Source organism: Lathamus discolor, chromosome 2 (genome assembly GCF_037157495.1).
Source record: "Lathamus discolor isolate bLatDis1 chromosome 2, bLatDis1.hap1, whole genome shotgun sequence".
NCBI lineage: Eukaryota > Metazoa > Chordata > Aves > Psittaciformes > Psittacidae > Lathamus > Lathamus discolor.
The window spans coordinates 106,890,767-106,909,963 of record NC_088885.1 but is presented as its reverse complement, the minus strand read 5'-3'; the positions used below and the strand labels follow the sequence as shown (position 1 = coordinate 106,909,963).

Sequence of the window (19,197 nt, the reverse complement as noted above, 5' to 3'; positions counted from 1 at the left end):
AAACATTTGGTTGGCAGTGTGAGTGGTGGAAAGAATGTAATTTTCTCTGACAAAGATGAATTTTTATTCTGTGATATTATTTGCCCTTCCCTCTTTTCTTCTTTTTCAGTTACAGCAAGTTGACGACTTTACTCAGTATTTCCTTGGCTGAATGATACATTTAACTTGATGATGAATATGGCAGCAGTAGTAATTATGAACTCTACAAGAGAAGTTGCATTTATAATGGAAAGGTTTTCCAGTTTGTGTTTAGTAAAGGTTATATTTGCCACAAAATGCCACAATGTGTGTCGCAGCCTATAAACTCTTGTGCTTTTTGAGCTGTTACCTGCATACAGTGCTGACAGTCTTCTGAAAAGCTTAATATAAAACTGTTCGGCCAGCTGAAGTGAGATGCACTTGTCTGCACTGTAACCCATATATATAGCAGTTAGAGTCATACTTTTCTTTATAGTATGTATCTCATAATCTACAATCACTTCTACACTCAATTTTATTTCAGGCAGCTTTAACAATGCATGTCAAGTGAGTCTGACGAGAGGCTTACAAGAAGCTCTCAATCTCCATTACCACAAGTAGTTTAAAATGGTCACAATCTTGGCAGGGTGAGCAGAGGTGCCCCAGGCAGCATGAAGCCCAACTGCAGGACTGTTCAAACTGCTGGAGCCAGACCTGGTGGCTGGTGCTGTTGAGGATGGACATGGGCATTTTGCTGACTGGATACTCCCTGCATCACTGGGAGGCTGCAATTTGGCATCTCTGTTGCCCTTGCTATTGTTTTAGATAGAGAGAAAGTTTAATGCTCTGGGACTGCAAACCTGGCAACCTGCATAAATACTGGATCAACACACATGTGCCCAAGTCATTGACAGTGACTGTTTCTTTTATGGGAACCCAAAATTACTGATGCTTTCTCAGTTGCTAAGCTGTTGTTCTACCTAATGAACAAGTACTGATGGTGACACCAGTTGAGTGGCATCGAGGCAAGCAAGCAGCTAAAATCACAGGTTTTTACCCCAATCCATGTGGGCTATGTGACTGTCCTGGGCCTGCCAAGTGTGATGAGAAACTGGGTGAACATGTTCTGTCAGGAGAGCTTAACAGACAAAAAAAGGGGGCAAAATCATCATAAATGTGTAAATTTCTATTTTTTCTGAACAACCTGGTGAAAATTTACATTAGATTCTCTTTTGTCACAGCAAACATACTCATTCCTCCTAATTCAGCCTGGAGATGTTCCAGATAAGGTGTTTGCATGTCCTACTTACCTAGTCATGCTTTATTCTTATGTCATGTTGATGACCTGAAGGTGGAGTTATTGTAAAACATGAAGTGTTTTTCCTTATAATTTAGGAAAAAAAAAAAAAGTTGGAAAAATAATTTTGAATTTTTCATCAAAAATGAAAAAGAAATTCAAATCCCAACTGTGATTATTTTGCTCCTCTTCCAGCTTTCTGTTATGAAACACATTTACTATTTTTTGAACTCTGGTAAAGGGCAAGTCGTGTAATTCCTGGAGAAGGATGATTTCAGGATATGAAAAACTCTAAAGTGAAGCCAGATGAAAAATGAGGATTTGAGGGATTTGCTTTTATAGTTCTCTTCAACTTGCAGTGTTTTTGGAATATGCCTAGGTGTTGCATGTGCCTGTGTGTTTTCTGAGCCAAGGCCATGGCAGAAGTAGCAAACCTGCAACAGAAACTGCCTAAGCATATGGGCGATTACATGGCATGTCAGAATTTTTTAGGCAGATTATGAGCTTTATGTGCAATGTTTTCTTCCTCTGTGTTTTCTTAAATATTGCTGCAACCCCCATTAAAATTACCAGGGTCGCAACTGATGGTCTGCCAGTTCCAGCTCTTACGGCTAACACTTCTACTCTTTGCATGTTGTGAAGTATTGGGAAATGCACTGCTTCTTCTGTGTGGGAGGAACTTTGCTGGTATATTGGAAAGCTTTGTGTGCATGTGAGATGAGTAGTGCTGAATGCAGCCTATGAGTGTATACCATAAGAGATCTCTTGACTTGAAACTGTTTCCCAGGTAACTTTGAAGAACTGATGGACTACACTGCTATCCCTCTTGTTGCTGGAAGTGCTGGGCCTTTAGAAAGCTGGAGCATACTCACTTCCCCAATATTAACACAGTTCTATTCTTTCACGTAACTTCATGTTGAAGTGACAAGTTTGGAGAAGAGATAGTTATCAGTTTCCTTTATATTATCTATGGTTCTTGATGCTCTGTCAGCTGCAAAGCATGTGTAGATGCTACTGTTTTTCAGCCCAAGACCACCTCGTAGCAACAAGCGCTTCCATAACTCCACAGATCAGTTATGGTGATTCTTTCACAGGAGCATTTCCACAGATCTCCTAGGTCAGGCTCAGAGGGCAGCAGGACTGTTTGCTCTCCAGCTTTAAGCTGCCTCACTCAAATTACTCACCCTAGGTTCTTTATATTGCATGCCTATAAGCAGCAGTTTGATCTTAAACTATTTTTCTTTTTAATTTATTTTTTAAACTATTTTTTTTTGTGTGTGTTAATTTGAGATTTTGGCTGCATTGGGTGCTTCCTCCTTTGGCTGTTGCCTTCACAGGTATCATGGAAAAACAGAGTTTTCATTATTGTATACTGACTCAAAGGATACAGGACTTTTGCTGCTGGATAAAACAAGCTCTATCTTGAAATCTGTGTGATTCTCCTTTGGAAGTATTAATGTTGTGGGTTGTGGAGTTTTGTTTTTTTGAGGGGGTATTACTATTTCAGACTTTTTTAGTTTAATAAGTGCTGGACATTTTATTTGTCTTATCTTCTTTTCCCCTGACCTGTTTTTTGTGGTCTTTTTCCTTTCATTTATTTATATCCCCAACCAGGAAAGCATCAAAGTCCATGTGTTCATCCCTTTCTGCTCAGGAAGGTTCCTAAACATACAAGGCAAGTACGTAGCTCCTATTGAGGTCTCAGCAACCTACTGGCATGTTTAAACTTTTGTTTTTGTGTATTCTTAAACTGCAACTTCCATTTAATGTTTCTGAGTGAACTCTCATTAATAAATTGTTTTATCTGGGAGATGAAATCACGTACCCTTTGATGGATGACGAAGGGGCATTATAAATGACTGGTGAGATCTGAAACTTCTTGCTGTGCTTTATGGTTTCTGTCAGTACTAAGTAAATGTAACAGCCAGGCCCTGGTCACCCAGCCAGGTGCCTGGTGTTGAGGGCAAGTGTCAAAGCACAGTTCACATCTATGCAGCTCACGTCTTCTATCTACCAAAGAAGCATGCTCCTGTCTCTAATTCTTATTGTAGTCATCCCTGGCATACTGCAATTCCTACAACACTGCTGGAAGACAACTCTGGGAAGACTGGCTGAGTTGCATCCTGTTATTACATCTGTATTGAACAAGGAGTTGCAAGGGTGGTGGAGGAACCTCCGAGTAAGAGTATTTAGTACCCAGTTTGGGGGAAAGGTTGGATTCTGGAGCCCGAGGTAGGTTGTTCCACCTTCTGTACAAGACATTTGTAGTTTTAAAAGATTTTTAAAAAATACAGCTCTAAATTTTGTAGCTTTTCAACTGTGTTTAAGTATTATTATATGAATAAATACTGAACTCACACTGAGCAAAGTCTAATTAAAAGCATTAGCATATTTTGTATAAGCATTATAAGAAAGAGACAAACGAGGATAAATTTGCAATCACTGTGTTCCCATGCTAGTTTCATAGCCCCATTCATCCTGGTATTGCCTTCTTAGTCAATATTTCAGCATAAATAAAAGCCTCTGCAGTTTGACTAAACTTGCTTGGCCCACTGTGTCTGAGGCATGACTATGGTAGTGCAAAGGATGCAGACATGCTACTGCTTGTCTGCAGACAGATAAGGCTTGTGTTGTGCAAAAGGAAGCAAATAACAACTTGCTTCTGAGTCTAAACTGGAGCAGCTGGGGACTGCAGCAGCCATCTAGCCAGTTTAACTGGTTACACACAGTGGGTCCATGTGGTAGCATTCAGCATGAAATCCCATGCCTGATTTTCTTGGTAGGCTTTAGGATGTAGTGTCTGGGAGCTGGGGGGAAGATGAGGGAGGTTCCAGAAGCAAAGTACATCAGGTAAAACAGAAGTGAGATGGAGATTTTAGCTTTCACCCCTTGAGTGCTATTTAACATTAGAGTTCAAGACAACTGTGCACGTTTCAAGGGATTGTCCCGGCTGCTTCAGCCAGGGGTGAGGGTGCCATCCTGAACAGCGGGGCTTTGCGGAGTGGAGCTGCAGGGAGAGGGAGGGACAACCTGCGTGGGGAGAGAGAGAGGGGCTTGGCTGCGATGTTGCTACCAGTATCCCCTTCTCCCTGTGCTTCATCCGGAAATGTCATTTATCTGAAGGTATGGATGCTGTCCAAGTGGTATAAATGCTTAGCTTTCAGTGTGTGAATAAACATGGAGAAGACAGCTAACAAGCTGGGGAAAGGCAGGGTTTGGAGGTGGCTGTGGAAAGTGGGGAGTTGCACATTGACACTGGCCTTATCCTGTCCCCTGACACAGCCATTTGCCCTTTTGTGCCTGACAGCTATGACCCAGGATGCTGCTGAATGGTACCTCTGAACGGTCCTTTTCTTTGTACATGGTGTTTATCAGTAAAAATGAGGGTGTTCATCACTTGGTAAGTATACTGATCCCAGTGTCATTTGGGTAATCATATTGACACCACTACCTGATGGGGAAAAAATGGGAATAAATGTCACACATTTTATTTTAAATCTGAACTGCTAAATGACATTTAATGTTCTGGGCTTTTTGCTTAGTAGGATGCAAAAGTGTCTGTTCCTATCCTGCCTCTTTAAAATCATTGAGATCTTTTGGGGGGATCTGGATGGTTACCTGGAGGAAGGTGTGTGGCTTGATAAGCACTCTCCTCCCACCATGGTTTAGCAACAGCAGCTCTGCCTCCCTTTGGAGGGGATGGTATTTCTATGCTTGCCAGCTCTTTACTTTTGCTTTTGCTACTGCCACCTGTGCAGTGGGAGTGTGCAAGGAGGAGGAGACATGTAGGACATTGGAACCATCCCTCTGTGGGCTGCAGGATAGGGCAGAGCATGAGGAACTGCTCTGGGCCACCGAGGGCTGGGAGCAGAGAGCTGGCACACATGGTCTTCAAGTCAGCAGAGTGAGAACTGAGGCGTCTCACTGCAACTTCTGCTCAGCATCTCACATGTCAGGACTGACTCTGAAATACCTTGCGGTGGGAAGACAGAGCCTAGCCACAGATGCCTGCTGGGTGTTAGCAAATGGGTGCTCCTTCCAGGGAGCGACTTTTGAAAGCTGCTTTTCCCCCTACCCCATTGACCCAGTTTTGCTCCACTGACCAGTGAGGGATGAAGATGAGAAGCAGGAGAAGCAAGGAGGAAATGCAGACACCTTTTCTATGGGCAGTAATTTAATGCATGAAAAACCAACTGATAACTCCTTCCCTCTGGCACCAGGGAATGCATCTCTCACAATCCTTTCCACAACCTCCCATACCTAAAACCTTTTCTCTTTATCTGAACTATACTAAACATCACGTATTTAACCAAATCTTGCTAATGTCTGAGCTGGAACTAGGGCAGGGATTTTTCCAGAAAAAAAGTGGGAAACCCTTTCTAACGTGATTATTGCTTGTGTGAAGTGAGAGCTGTCTGGGGGAGGGGGAAGGCAGGAGGGCTTGAACAGCAGCAATGTGGTCTTCAGCAGGTGTCGGAGAGAGCAGAGTCTAATGAGAGTCATAGAAACACTTGAAAGGTTTTTAACTCCAATACAGGATTTTCAGGAGCTGTTGATAGGAAACAGTAGTGACCCAACTGACAGTTAAAGAGATGAAAGGAAGCCCTTCGGATTAAATAAGATTTAGGAAATAAAAGGATTAGTGCTAGACAAAAACTAGATTTAGGGGTTTATTTAACCAGTGCAGTGTGGCATGATGGGATGTGGGGCATCAGAAAGGAGATGAAAGACAAAATAAAAAGACAAATGTGGGAGGTAGTAGGGAGGCAAGGAATCAGCACAACATCTCCAAAAACCCTTCACAAATCTTCTTATAATTGAAAATTGAAAAAGAGAGTAGTTTTCATTAGCAACCCTGGTTTCTTTACATAGTAACAAGAATTGTTACAATGACCAGAAATCTTCTGTGATGGGGCTGTCAGCTCAAATCCCTGCCACAGGAGAGAAGAGCCCGTGTTGTCAGTCTACTTGCACTTACAGATTAGATGTCTGATGAGGTAAGATCAGATTTATATAGAGCTATCACTCTATTAGATTCACAGTTGTGCTCTGAAGTAGGGGCTGATGGAGGGACCATTCTTGTTTAAGAGATCTCCATTTGGATGTCTCTAATGAAGTTGATGGCAACCATAGATATTAGGGGTATGATTGGTGGAGCCATGAGTATAGAACTCCTCCAGGCAGCATCTGTTGCAGAAACATTTTGTCTTGTAGCTGAAAACCCAGGACTGATAGGCTTCCAGAGCTCAACTTCTCATCTTCTGTCTGAATCATCTACAGGTGATCATTTGTACCATAAGGGAGGTATAGAAAAGTAGGATACAGTAAAGAATTTTACTTGAATGGATCCATTATTCTCTTAGTGACTCCTTCGAAGTCCACTGAAGACAGTAGAGTGACTACCAGCAGTTTTGGCTCAGACGTTAGGAAAGCATAGTCAGGTAACGTGGGTGCTCTTGGCGTCTTGCAAGTGCTGTGTTGAGAAAACACCACCTCCTCTGTTCCAAAAGATGCTGTTACTCCAGATCTCCAGGATAGTTGTGGACTTTTCTAGTGTGTTAGAGGCTATCAGAGGATGAACAAATGCACCTTTTTTCCTCCCTTCAAGTATCCAAAGTGAGACTAGATTCTTTTCTAGGTGAAAAAGCAAATGTATTTTGTGGCTTTGTTTTACCAATAGGAAGACTTTTTATAGTCCTAGTTATGACCGGGCTAGAAAGGTTTATAATAATTGCTGTATGTTCAAATTAAAGTTTTTCTGCCAGCGTTTCTGGAAAGAAGTTAGCATAGAAATGTTTATTCAGACAACATTTTCTTTTCACTTGTTCTGTTATTATACAGGAATGCCAATAGGGTTAAACAAAAAAATATTAAAGCTAGGAAATGCCTTTATTTAAGTTTATTGGAAACCTTTTCTAACATACTTAGTGGTTTAGTCCCTAAAATGGCCCAGAGTAGTTTTTGTTCACTGAACTCTGACCTAAATAAGAAATCCAGATATAAGTAAAAGATTTACATTTTAGTTTTTGTTGCTTTGTATGTTTTATATTGCTGTCTGTGAAGAGATGTATATTCCAGTTGACTTGCTTTAGATGGAAATGGAAGCTTGACTAAAATTATACAAAAAGTGCTAAAGAGACATTTTGTCAGTAAAATGGCCTTCAATATACCAACTAAATAAGAAAATCTCATTTTTCTAAATCTAAATTACCCGTTTCATTTGTCATAGATTTTGTGCAGTTGAACGAAAGCAGTTAAAAGTTGTTTTTATTAATAAGCTGGTCACGATATTATAAATTCAAAAGTAATATGGTCCCCATGCAGACATGGTTTTCAAAGGTACTTCGATGTCTGCTTGGATTTTCCAAAACACCTTGCTGGATGAAGTGTCTAATAACTCATGATGTCAGTGAGCATACGTCAACATCTGTTAGTGCTTAGGCGCCCTTGAAATCGGGGTTTTCAAAGTTTGCTTCAAATAACTTACCTGCGGCCCCAGACTCCTTGACTGTGTCTTTGCACTTCCAAGCAAATGCTGTCAAGTCCAAGGGGCAGACATGTCATTCTTCGGATCAGTGTAAATCCTTCCTGGCCACCAAGCTCTTCCATGTCCTTGCCATTGAGGGCTGGAATTTACAGCCCTGTGTCCTATAACAGCAGGCATTGTTCATATGCACTTCAGGAGGAGGGTGGGTTTGCTGGTTTGGTTGATTTATTCCCCCCCGCCTTTATTAAAAATCATGATGTACACCCATCAAATCCTGTTGCAGGACATCTGTGTGACACCTAGGAGAGCCTCGTGGACTTCCTTTTGCCCCAGCCCTTCCTTTCCAAGAGCAGATAACTTGGCTAAGCTTAAGCAGGTTTTCATGAACATAGTAAATGCCAGGACATTCAGACACAGGTAATTTCAAATCTTCACATTTTAGAGTTTTATGTTCTTCTTCCAGAGCAGTACAATGGCTAATTTTTCAGTGGATATGTTGGTTGCTATTGAGGTTTCTGTTTGTTTTTTAATCTGAAATCAATTATCTGTCATGGGAAGTATTTTCTTGGGTGATCAACATCTGGAAAATATGCTTTAAAATGTAGAGAAAATAAAGGTATTAAAAAAGGGAAGTTTGGGACATCATGTTAAACAGTGCCACTAAGCTGCATGTAGGTAGTATAAGAAGGATTGCTTTAACCATTGTTTCAGAACGTCCTGGAACACTGATTTTCACAGAAACGCATATTTATGATAATTTATTCCAAACTTTGAAAAAGCTCCATCATTATTTTCTTTAAAAATTATATTTAGTTTGAGTATGCTTCTGAACTGCTGTCTGTTCTCATTTCTGTCTCCCTTTTAATTAGAGTGGAAGAAATGCTGAAATGTTGTTGGGGTTGGACTTGAAATTCCTCAACCAGAACATACCAGAGGTTTCAGAAAAACAGAAACCCCCTTTGTTGAGAGCCACAACAGAATACTTTTCTGTTGTCCAAATGTCTCCCTGGGGACAGCCTTCACACATAAACAGTTTTTGCTCACTGGCAACAGGGGGTTACCTGGCAATTCCCACTCTCTGTGTCATCCTACCAGCTCCCCTAACCCAAACGCAGCTGCTAATGTAAGCTTGAAGGAGCTCACACCCCTTTCATGCACTCACTGGTATCTTTTTTTTCAGCCCCAAAATGAAATTGACAGAGCAGTTGGATTGTTCCCTGCTAATCACTTATTATAAATAGCCATAAAATAAGACAGCTAAGGAAAATTCACTTGTTTTTTGTTATCTCCGGCTTATTCTTTCTCCAAAGACACTTTTTCTCCAGGAGACACTTTTGGTTTAAGCTTAGAAATTCTTTGATGTCACCTTGGGAAATGATAAGGCAAAAGCTATGCAACTTCAGACTCTAAGATCTTAAAGGTCTTTTCCAACCTAAATGATTCTATGATTCTGCTCCTGCCTGTTGTTCTTAGCAGACATTATATATGATTTTGGGGTTTTTTTGGTGTTGTACTGTGAACAGTTCTACAGTGAGGTGGAATGCTGAAATCCCAGCTCAGATGGGCTGGCTCTCTATATAAAGGCATCACATGAAGCTTGTTGAGCTCAGACCCTCTTTTCCATGAGGTCATTGTGTTGATTGCCTCAAGCACTCTGGTCAGCTTTGATGTGAGCTGCAATATTTCTATGATCTCAGCCTAGGGATAAGCTGTTGGCCCTGGACTCAACGGTGGTTAAACATGAATATAAACAAAGCGGAGATTTGCTTTGTGCCTGACGAGGTCACTTTCAAGTGTACCCACAAACTCATAGAAAATTGAAATCTTTGGTTTAGTGCAAATATGTAATGGTACCAAAAGAAACAGTATTCCCGGCAAAATAATACTTAATGCTTACCAGCTCACATACCTTGACTCTGTGATTTCAGTCTGTGGAAGAGATCACACAGTAACTCTGTAAATACTAGTGGAAGGCTTTGAGCGCATTTAGGCTTCGTTTCTTACAGATTAAAGGGTTTCTGCACTACTATTTCAGCCCTTCATTTTAATTTTTTTTTCCTTGAGTAAGTCACTGAAGTCAACTTTATGAGGCATTAGATCATGTATCAAATGTGCGTATATAACTGGATAGACACTTTTTTTTATCCTTGTGCGTATTTATTTTGAAGCAAGTCATGTATGAACTATCATCAGTTCTTAAATGACTGAAGCATTCAGCTGCTGTTTTTTGTGGAGCAGATGGTTTGTCTACAGCTACTGAAGGATGGTATCTTGTGTTTTACTTTTTTTCAAGCTGAGAGAAAGGAAAAATGTAAGCTTACATAAAAGATGGTGGCATGCAACGGATTGCTTAAATGTTTCTAAGTACTATCATCAGTAAATTACACCAAATTGAGTGCATCAGAGGGAGTATGGGAAGCTTCTGTGGTGGTACAGAGAAAGAAGAAAAACTTTTGTAAAGACAGAAAGACATATAACCTGCTTTAGTAGTCATGTTGAACAGTTAACCCTATTCTTTGGCCTAAGTCTAAGCTGAACATAAAGCAGCAACCTTTGGAGAGAGGCTTGGTTTACTTTTCTGTGTCTCTGTGTGCTGTGAGGAGCTAGTCACCATGTTCTAGCACTCCTTTGATACTTAGGAAATGGGTTTATTTTTTAGCATTTTGGTTAAGCTTCACAAAGTCATGAAGATTCCCTTTGGGACTGCAGATGTTGAAGAGTAAATTTGAAAGGTGGGCTCAAGCTGAAACCTGCTGAAGCTGCTTCTCTGTAGGAAAAGACCTTTTTGGGAGAAATTTTTTCAAATGATAATGAAAAGCTATGAAGCTGTCAGTGCAACCCCTGAAAATCAAGATGGTTTGGAAATGGTAATGTGTTCACTGAAACAGGTAATGGGAACATTACATCTGGTCTTCTTCAGGATGAGTCACACACTTTTCCTCTTTCCTAATTCTGCAGAGACTTGGCACCTCTATGTGATGAAATCCATATACTGACTGTGGTTACAGGGCTGAGCAAAACACAGAACAGATGAAGAGATACAGGTCAGTATGTGCGTCTATAGCCATTTGCCAAGATGACACGGGTCCAGAGGAATGCTTGAATATTATCCAGAAATTGTCATTCCTGAATATACATCTACTGAGATGACCCTAGAGAGTACACACCTGGTTTTTACTTAACCAATTGCAGAAGAGATACCAACTCAAGAGTCCTGAGACACTGAAACATTTTCAGAGAGATCAACACTTTTCTAAAATATCTTGGGATTTGGGGTACAATGGGCTGTATTTTTAATTTTTTTTGAAAAAAAAAAAAACCCCAAACCAACCCAACCAAACCACCCCAAGCCCCCACCCCTAAGAAAGGGGGCAGAAAACGTACAAACTTACCTCAGCTTTAGCATTTTGATGAATAAGGCACATGCTTTGTTTTTCTTTCTTCTTTTCTTTTTTCTTTCCCTACTTGCTTGTTTTCGTTTTTATCTTACATAAGCAATAGCTAATTTTGAGAAGTGATTCCTGCAGTTAATGATATTCCCTGTAACCAGCAGGCCCTTTATCTGGAAGATGATGGAGTTTATGGAGAGAAACCTTCTCTGGTTTATGAGGTTAACAGTGCAAGATTGTGTCCTCCATACTGCCTGACTTTAAACAGGGGTGATAAAACTGCATGTAATACACGAAAGTGTTTCTACTTGGGTCCCTGGGAATATTCCACTTCCTGGGACCTGTTATGATAAAAACTGTTTGATGTTTAGTCTAAATTTTGCCTTTCTTAGTGTTGTCAGTGTTTCTAGTTGTTTCTCTTTTACTATCCTAACTTGTTATTCTTCTGCTAGTTGTTTATTTCTAACAGATGCTTGTAGGCGGTTAACATATGTCCCCTCAGTCATTGCTTAGCTAAGTCGTACACACAGAAATTACTCCTTTTAATTTTTTTCCACAGCTGAATGCCCTCTTCAGCTACTTAACATTTTCTTTGGTTTCTCATGGCTTCTAACATGTCTGCATTTCTGCAGAGCTGACTGAAGTATCCTGGGAATGGCGATTTGCTTCTTTTTCTTTAAAAAATAAACAAATAAATAAAAGCACAATATTTTTTTAATTAAAGCCATTTATTATTTTCAGTGCCGTAGCTTGTGGGCCCTCATTGTTCTGGAAGGCTGCAGAACAAAATGAGAGATCACGTTCTACAGAGCTATTGCTTCTGCGAGTAGCTGCTTCAAAAAGGAATAAAACCCCAGCAAAACAAAACCAGCAACTTACTCCACAGACAAAATAGCCACTGCTGAAATTGTTTTGGTACCTGGTGGCATTCAGCACGTGCAATACCTGTCTGTCTGCTCGGTTGTGTTTTCCTTCCCCGCAGCTTTCTTTGGTGTTAGCAATTGTAGGTATACTTGGGCTTCACTCCAAAGTCTGTCTGTGTCTTTGTTTCGTGGTGGGAACCCTGGCTTAGTTTAAAGCTCACAGTAGCTGACAGCTTCTTGTTAAAACTGGTTGACGATGAATGGGGCTGCACTCGAGGTGCTGCATGCACTGAGGTGGACAGACTGTTTCCAGACCGAGCCTGCACAGAGTAGTACAAAGTAAGATCTGGCTTTCTGCCTGGAGACTTCCTTAGAAAGTCCAAGGAAGACCTGGCATGGTGTGACCATGGGAAGGGCAACCGTCTTGTCCCAGTGAGACCTGGAGTACTGGAAGGGCTCCTTTTCTTGCAGATGGCAATTGGAATGGTGGCTGCCCTTTTAGAACAGTAGCAGTACCAGCAAGAGCCATTTCCCTAAGCAGCTGGTTTTCATCCTGTGCCACTGCAGGCAGCCACCCCGGTGGCCTGGGAGGTCTGCTGAGATGGAGCAGGTTATGGGGCTGCAGTTCTTTGTGTGACCTTGGAAATACCACTAGCAGGCATGGCTGGATGAGTAACCACGGACTGCAGAGGGTGCCTGTGTGAAGGCTGCAGTCAAGCTGAAGCCACGTGGGACTAACTTCAGTTTATTCCTCTCCTTATTGTGTTCACATGTAAAAATGGTAACATGGAGATCTGAGGAAGAACAGACCACAGATGAAAGCAACAATCAGTCTTAAAGGACCTTTAAAAGAAATTATGAATAAGTATCCAGAATAGTGGAAAACACTTACCTGGGTAAGACTCTTTCCAAGAACAAATGAGGGACGATTTCTTTTGTCATTAACATCAGTTACACATATGTGGGTAAGCATCACAGCCAGCAGCAGCTTTGCTGTAATCTGCAGGGCAACTGGAGGAAGGAAACTCTTGGGTGAGACTTCCAAGCAGCCCAAATGTACCTAGACAAAGGATCTCTGATTTCCCAAATGTAGGAATAGTGACGTTTCCATGTGTGTCTCTAAGTATGCTCCATGTATAGCATACTTTTCCAACTGTTTAAAGGTTCCTACTGAGCAGCTTCTTTTACCTGTAATTATTTCCTCCCCTGGGAAAAGCGAGGTGGGCATTTGCACACAAGTAGTTCTGCTATTTCAGCATTAAGTCAGGAAAGGTGCAGGAAAACACTGAGAAGCAAACCTGCAGTTTTCCCCAGCTTTTTGCTGTCTCCCTTCATTGCATGTCTGGGAGAAGTAAACAAGATCTGATGCATTTATGTTGAAAAAAGTTTTGGCAAAGTTGGAATCTCTCAACTGCAGATGCTGGAGGTAGACATGATGCTTCACATTTCTGGTCTACTGTATGCACAGGGCTCTATCTGCTTTCAGTCCCAGTGCTGCTTTGGCCCTCAGATCATTAGGTTCATTTTGTTCAGCCTTCAGCAATGTGGCTCCCAGATGTGTTTTCTGGTATTTCGTTTATAACTGTGAGGAATCTACAGCATCCACTCACCCCTGTGTCTGTCTTCTTTTTTTTTTTTCCTACTATTGAAGTTCTTTGAACAGGACATTCCTATTAACATCAACAGTCAAAACCTGAAATAAAACCAAAAAACCCTGTCAGCTTTTCATTCTCACCAGGAAGATCTTAAAGGTAGAACTTCAACACATGTTTTTGTAGAAATATCTGCTGGTAAAGCTTTGGGTTTTTTCTGTTTACCACTATGCTAAACCAGTTTTCACCTCTTGTCTCTCATTCTTAGGCAGTGTACCTTTTTAGCTTTCAGCTTTATGAGTATTGATATCAGTGTTGTAGCTACGATAGTTTTGGGATGTAAATGGTTTATTTTATTATACCAGTGTATGAAGCTGAGAAAAAAAATGAGCTGGAGGAAGGCTTGTATGCCTGAAAGCTTGTCTGCTTTCTGCAGCTATACGGACTTGAAAGATATTATCTCTTGTAAATCTTCCCTTCCTTTGTAAGCATGTGGTTGGATAATTATCTTGAACTATTGCTTGAATAAAAGATTTCTGAAGAGTCTGGGCACACTTTGCTAAATTGTCTAAAGGTGATTTCTTAAAAGAAGTGATTTTCTCTCAGTTTGTTTCACAAACACACAAAAATGCCTTTTGCCATACGCATTTATAGGCCACTTTAAAGCACAGGGAATGAATTCTTCTTACAAATCTTCACACACATAGCAAAAAATACAGGCGCATTTTTAGGTAAGTAATTTTGAAAAGGTGTCACTGTGTCTGACTTCAAAGTGCCTGATAAATCTAGATTAGAAAGGAAATTAATTTGAAATTTTAAATCACGAGCTTCAGTGCACTGGGGAAAATCAAACAGGTAAAAGATCAGAAAAACAGCTCAAGCAGGACTGTGGGAATCTGAGTTGTTTTCTTTTATTTTTTTTTTAATTCATTTTGTTTCACAGGACCTTCTTATACCCCCTGCTGCAATGAGAATACAGCTTCAGCACACTTTGCTTTTTCAGGCTTTGGATTTGCAAGCTCACCAGCTGGATCCTGAAAGAGGTTCATGAACTTTGCAACACGCAGCTAGTCTGATCTTGCCTGCACATAGTTTTAATTGCAATATCTAACAATTGGTTTGCACTCTGAAGTGTAGGGTATACAATTTCTTCCAAAAGTATTGCCGTCAATGATGATAACTTTGCGTATTTTCCATATCCATATCCCATTATTTGAATACTGATTATACCTCACCCTCTCCAGCTTTTGGGACAGTGGCTCCTCATTTTAATCCTGTGCTTTACAGAGAAGCGCTGTGTTTAGTTTCTTTGAATACTTAGTTGTGTTTTATTGCAGAGGCCAGGACAGAATGAAGAAAGGCCCCATCCAATCTTCTCACTATATGCCGTATTTTATATACTTCCATCAAATCACAGACTAACCATCACTTTTCTAATGTTAGTGACTCCAGGCTTTACAAATTTGCTTGACAGGAGAAGCTCTGTCTCTTGACTAATCCTACTTCTACCCTGCAATACCCTCACTGAGGAGGTTATTCCTCTACTTGCTTATGAACCCAAACATTTCCATTGCTCTTGGTTGCCATTGAATGAGAAGCTTTCTCCCAGCTCTTTGCCATGCTGTGTCTCACACTCTTTCTCCTTGAGTTGAAATAGTTGTCAGGACCCTGTCAGAAATAAGACCAGGTTTAGTTTGGGGTTTTTTTTGGTTTTGGTTTTTTTTTTAGTATTTCAGAAGGGTGTTTTTTCTGTCTTACGTTTGTTTTTACCATTGTATTTCTGATTTTCTTCACCTTGTAGACTGCCCTAAATAACCAAATTATCAGTCAGTGCTGGCTGTTTTTTCCCCCCACTGATATTAGAACATATTTATTAACCAGTGCACCATTTCCGGGCTCTGGCTGATGACTGCTGCATAGAGAATTCATTACTTGATCCTATCCTTTGTTTTCTAACTTGTTTCTGAACTAACAGTAATTCTCTGCCTTTCTGCCCTAGAGTATGTAACTTTTGTATGGCTTCTTGAAAAGACATTGCCAGTTGTGTCTTCACTGTGTGCCAGGGCCCCAGCCACCTTCAGAAAGATAACATTTTAGGTTTCTGGTTAAAAAGCAATTCTGCATGAATACTGTGTCCCAGTTCTGAAGCATTTTATGATTTAAAAGATTTGGATATGTCAGGGCAGAGCCTCATGGGCTTTCTAGTTCTGTAGCTTCAAGTCATTATTCTGCCATATGGGTAACGTTAACCAGGTTGACTTAATCTTCTTTGAGGTAACATAACTACCACTCTGGACCTACATATTTTCATACTTATATTATTTTTTCGTCTGTGTGTGAAAAGTCAGAACCTTCTGTAGTGGGAAAGGGAAAGGAGCGAAGGGTTTGTGTTTGGTTTTCTTTGCCCAGCTCTACTTAAGCTTTCAAGTGTTGTTAAAATCTAACATACTCTCCAAGGCCTTGTTCTGTGTATTACAATCTCTAATCATCTGTGCTACAGTTTTCACAGAAGTGCTAAAATCATTTTACCACCACTTCCCTGGCAAGACTACTCAGAGAGTCTTTCAAAGAATGAAATTTTTAATGAACTACAAATCCAAGACATTTGTGAGGCCTTTAGAAAAACTTGGCATTTAAATGACTGTGTTAAGTCCAACAGTAATTTTCATATCTGCAGTATATAAAATCAGTCCTCTAGCTCCTTGTAAATATCAGCACAGAAAAAGGACAGGGAGAAGTCAATTGTCTGTATCATAATTAGCAGAAGAAAGTAAATTAAGGGCCAGTAAACAGGTTTGCCGAGGAGAAAAGGTCTCCACACTTCTGCTTTTTCTTCCAGAATTGTATACAGAACTGAAAAAAGGTCTCTCTTACTACAAATTTTTATATTTCTGGATATTATTGTTTAATAAAGATATCCACTCTACAGTAAGGAAGACTTTAACACAGGACAAATGTGACTCCATGTAAACAAAACATGTTATTTTACCCATTTTCTATATCAAAATCTTCGAGTTCACAGTCTGCAAATGAGAAAAATAAATGCAAGGAAGGTACAAACTTTTCCAAAGTGAAAGTATGTAAAATAAAAATACACAGATTTTCCAGTTCCTCATTAGGAATACCAGTAAAATCAGAACTTAAAAAGAAATACAAAGCTATAAGGTTGTTTTGGGTTTTTGGTTTGGTTTTTTTTTTTTACTTTTTAGAAATGGTCTTAATTTTCAGATTAGATCTTGATCTTGAGCTTTTGAAGTGTTTCAACTCACTCTCATTACCTCAACATACTTGTAAATATTAACAATAGGGATGGAATCCTTTTCTGATTTCACTTGACTGTGACAGAAGTCTTGAATAGTATAACTCTACCTGGCAAAAATGTGTGTATAGACACCAGAGCCAAGTATGGCCTAACTGTTTTTATTGAGCAAGTAGAGGGCATGGGAAGAAAGCATGCAACCAAAGTCCAGCACATTGCTGTCACTCCAGCTTTGAGTGGAGCAAACACACTTTTACCTTAGTGAACTTGGAAAAATATCAGCAAAGCCTTTGTTTTTCAAATCCCATGAAAATCTCTCCATCTATGGGACTGTGTAAATGCCACAGAAATCTCATTCCTGACATTTGAATGATGCCAGATAAGAGATCTGAGCCCTTTCTTTACCAAGGTTTTTGTGAGAATCAGACGGATTTATCTCAATCATATTCATGCAGGCAGCGAAATCAATGCTAAGATTACAGTAAGTCCCCATCTAGTGAGGGAAGTCACTGAAAACTTATGAATTAGTTTTGGGGTCTGGACTTGGCAGGTGTGAAGAGTTTGACATTTAATGGCTTTAGGAATTAATTCTGAGATTGTTTCTAAATCTCGTGCTGTATTCCCATGCCATGACAATAAATCATTACATAAATTTCTAGCACCTCATGTGTGCACATATTTTTTTTTCTCCTAACCCTTCCAGGTACGGGGAACACTTGGGTGGTTATGCTCAGTGCCTTACTGAGGGGAGAAGAGGAGCTCAGTGAATTTGCCCTTGCACGGGAGTTTACTCAGAACAGGAGGCTAAGCCCAGTTCCTGCATCCCAGTTCGGTGGTGTAGTCACACAGACACTGCCATTCTCTCTCTATATTTTTCATGCCTTGCACCTACAATGGGAATTAGTCTGCAAATTTGAATGGTGTAGTTATTCAAAGTAATAGCATTGAGAAAGAAACATTTTGCCTGCAATTTGCTTGACAAAGGTACCTTCACATCTCTCAGACTGCCCTATAGATGTCAATAAACAGCACCAGTTCAGAGACCAGCACACCTGTGTACTCAACAACTGCCTCAGAGATTCAGTCTTGGCAGTTTTACTCTGCTGTTCTTCCATGGATGAGAGGTGTGAGAAGTGCCGTCATACAGATCTCACAGTAAAGAATGAAGCAGCCTCTTTCCTCAGAAGTGAAACGTGAGCAGTTGTTGTAATTTGCAGACGTTTTAATCCCTTGCTGTTAACTTTGTTTTGGAACAAAAGGATGAAAGATCTTGTGTTTCCTAGATGTCATAAGCTAGATTGCTAAAAAGGAATGTTATCCACAGAAGACAATAATAATTTAGATACTGAAACCAACTTGTATCTTTCCTCTGCCTTGCAGGCTTCTATCTGAGAAAGTTTCAGAAACTTCACAAGATTTCAGAAGAGCAATAGCATTTTAAATACTGGTGTAGTATCATGATTGCTCTGGAGATAGCTTTTATTCCTATGAAAAATAGAGCAGGATATTAATCTTTCTTTCAGACTAGAGTTGAATACTTCAGATCAGTGGTATTAACCTCCAAAGGATGAATGCTGACGCATGTTTTCTCATTTCCCATTCAGTCTCCACTGCAGCAGTCTCTCCCCTAAACCACCTTACTACAGAAGTCAGCTGTAAACATGTCATGAGCGTATCATAACACCACATTACATGCAACATTCAAGATCATGAGCACATCTTAATGTACCATAAAAAGATCTCATGAGACAGCACTAGCAGCTTTACTGTACTAATTTCTCCTGTTTCTACAGACATCTTCAGCAGCCTGAAATGCTAGATAACCTATGTGAAATATATTTCTGAAATCTTTTGGATTGTTCTTAACCCCACATTCTTGTCTGGCTGCAGCATTTGTAGTTTTCTACCAGGATGTATTTCCATAGGGTGAAGCACCTGTTCTGTCCAGCAGATCAACCAGGAGTGAGTTCTACCATGTGGTAGAACTTAATATGTTTACCTGCAGGGTCAAAGACATTTCTAACTACCATATATCTGGAAACCTGAAGACTTAGAGCTCCTATGTTAGGTTTTTGTATTTATCTAAAGTAATGACTACGTGATCTTTCACAAGGAGATGTAAGCTTGCTCTGTCTTTGCTCTGAGTTGACTGGAAGCCATATAACAAACTAGCATGGCACCAGGCCTAAACTAATATGCCCTGCTTCTCAGCTGAACTTTATTAGCTTGGGCTTGATGCCCTGCTAACCACAGCTGTGGGTTTCTTGTCGGCTTGGGAGTACAAGCAGAACAAGCTCAAGTCTTTCTGCAGGTAGTGCTGTAGGGTTTTAATGCTTATGAATAGCACCAGCA

At 40.3% G+C, this 19,197-nt stretch overlaps 1 long non-coding RNA gene across 1 annotated transcript; it reads left to right on the top strand.

Annotated features, from left to right (window-relative positions):
- Nucleotides 1-3,075: 3,075 nt before the first annotated feature.
- LOC136009343 (uncharacterized) lies at nt 3,076-17,629 on the top strand. Its single transcript, XR_010610511.1, has 5 exons — nt 3,076-3,487; nt 4,563-4,655; nt 8,026-8,159; nt 10,701-10,786; nt 17,549-17,629. It is a non-coding gene; the product is annotated as an uncharacterized LOC136009343 (long non-coding RNA).
- Nucleotides 17,630-19,197: the final 1,568 nt, after the last annotated feature.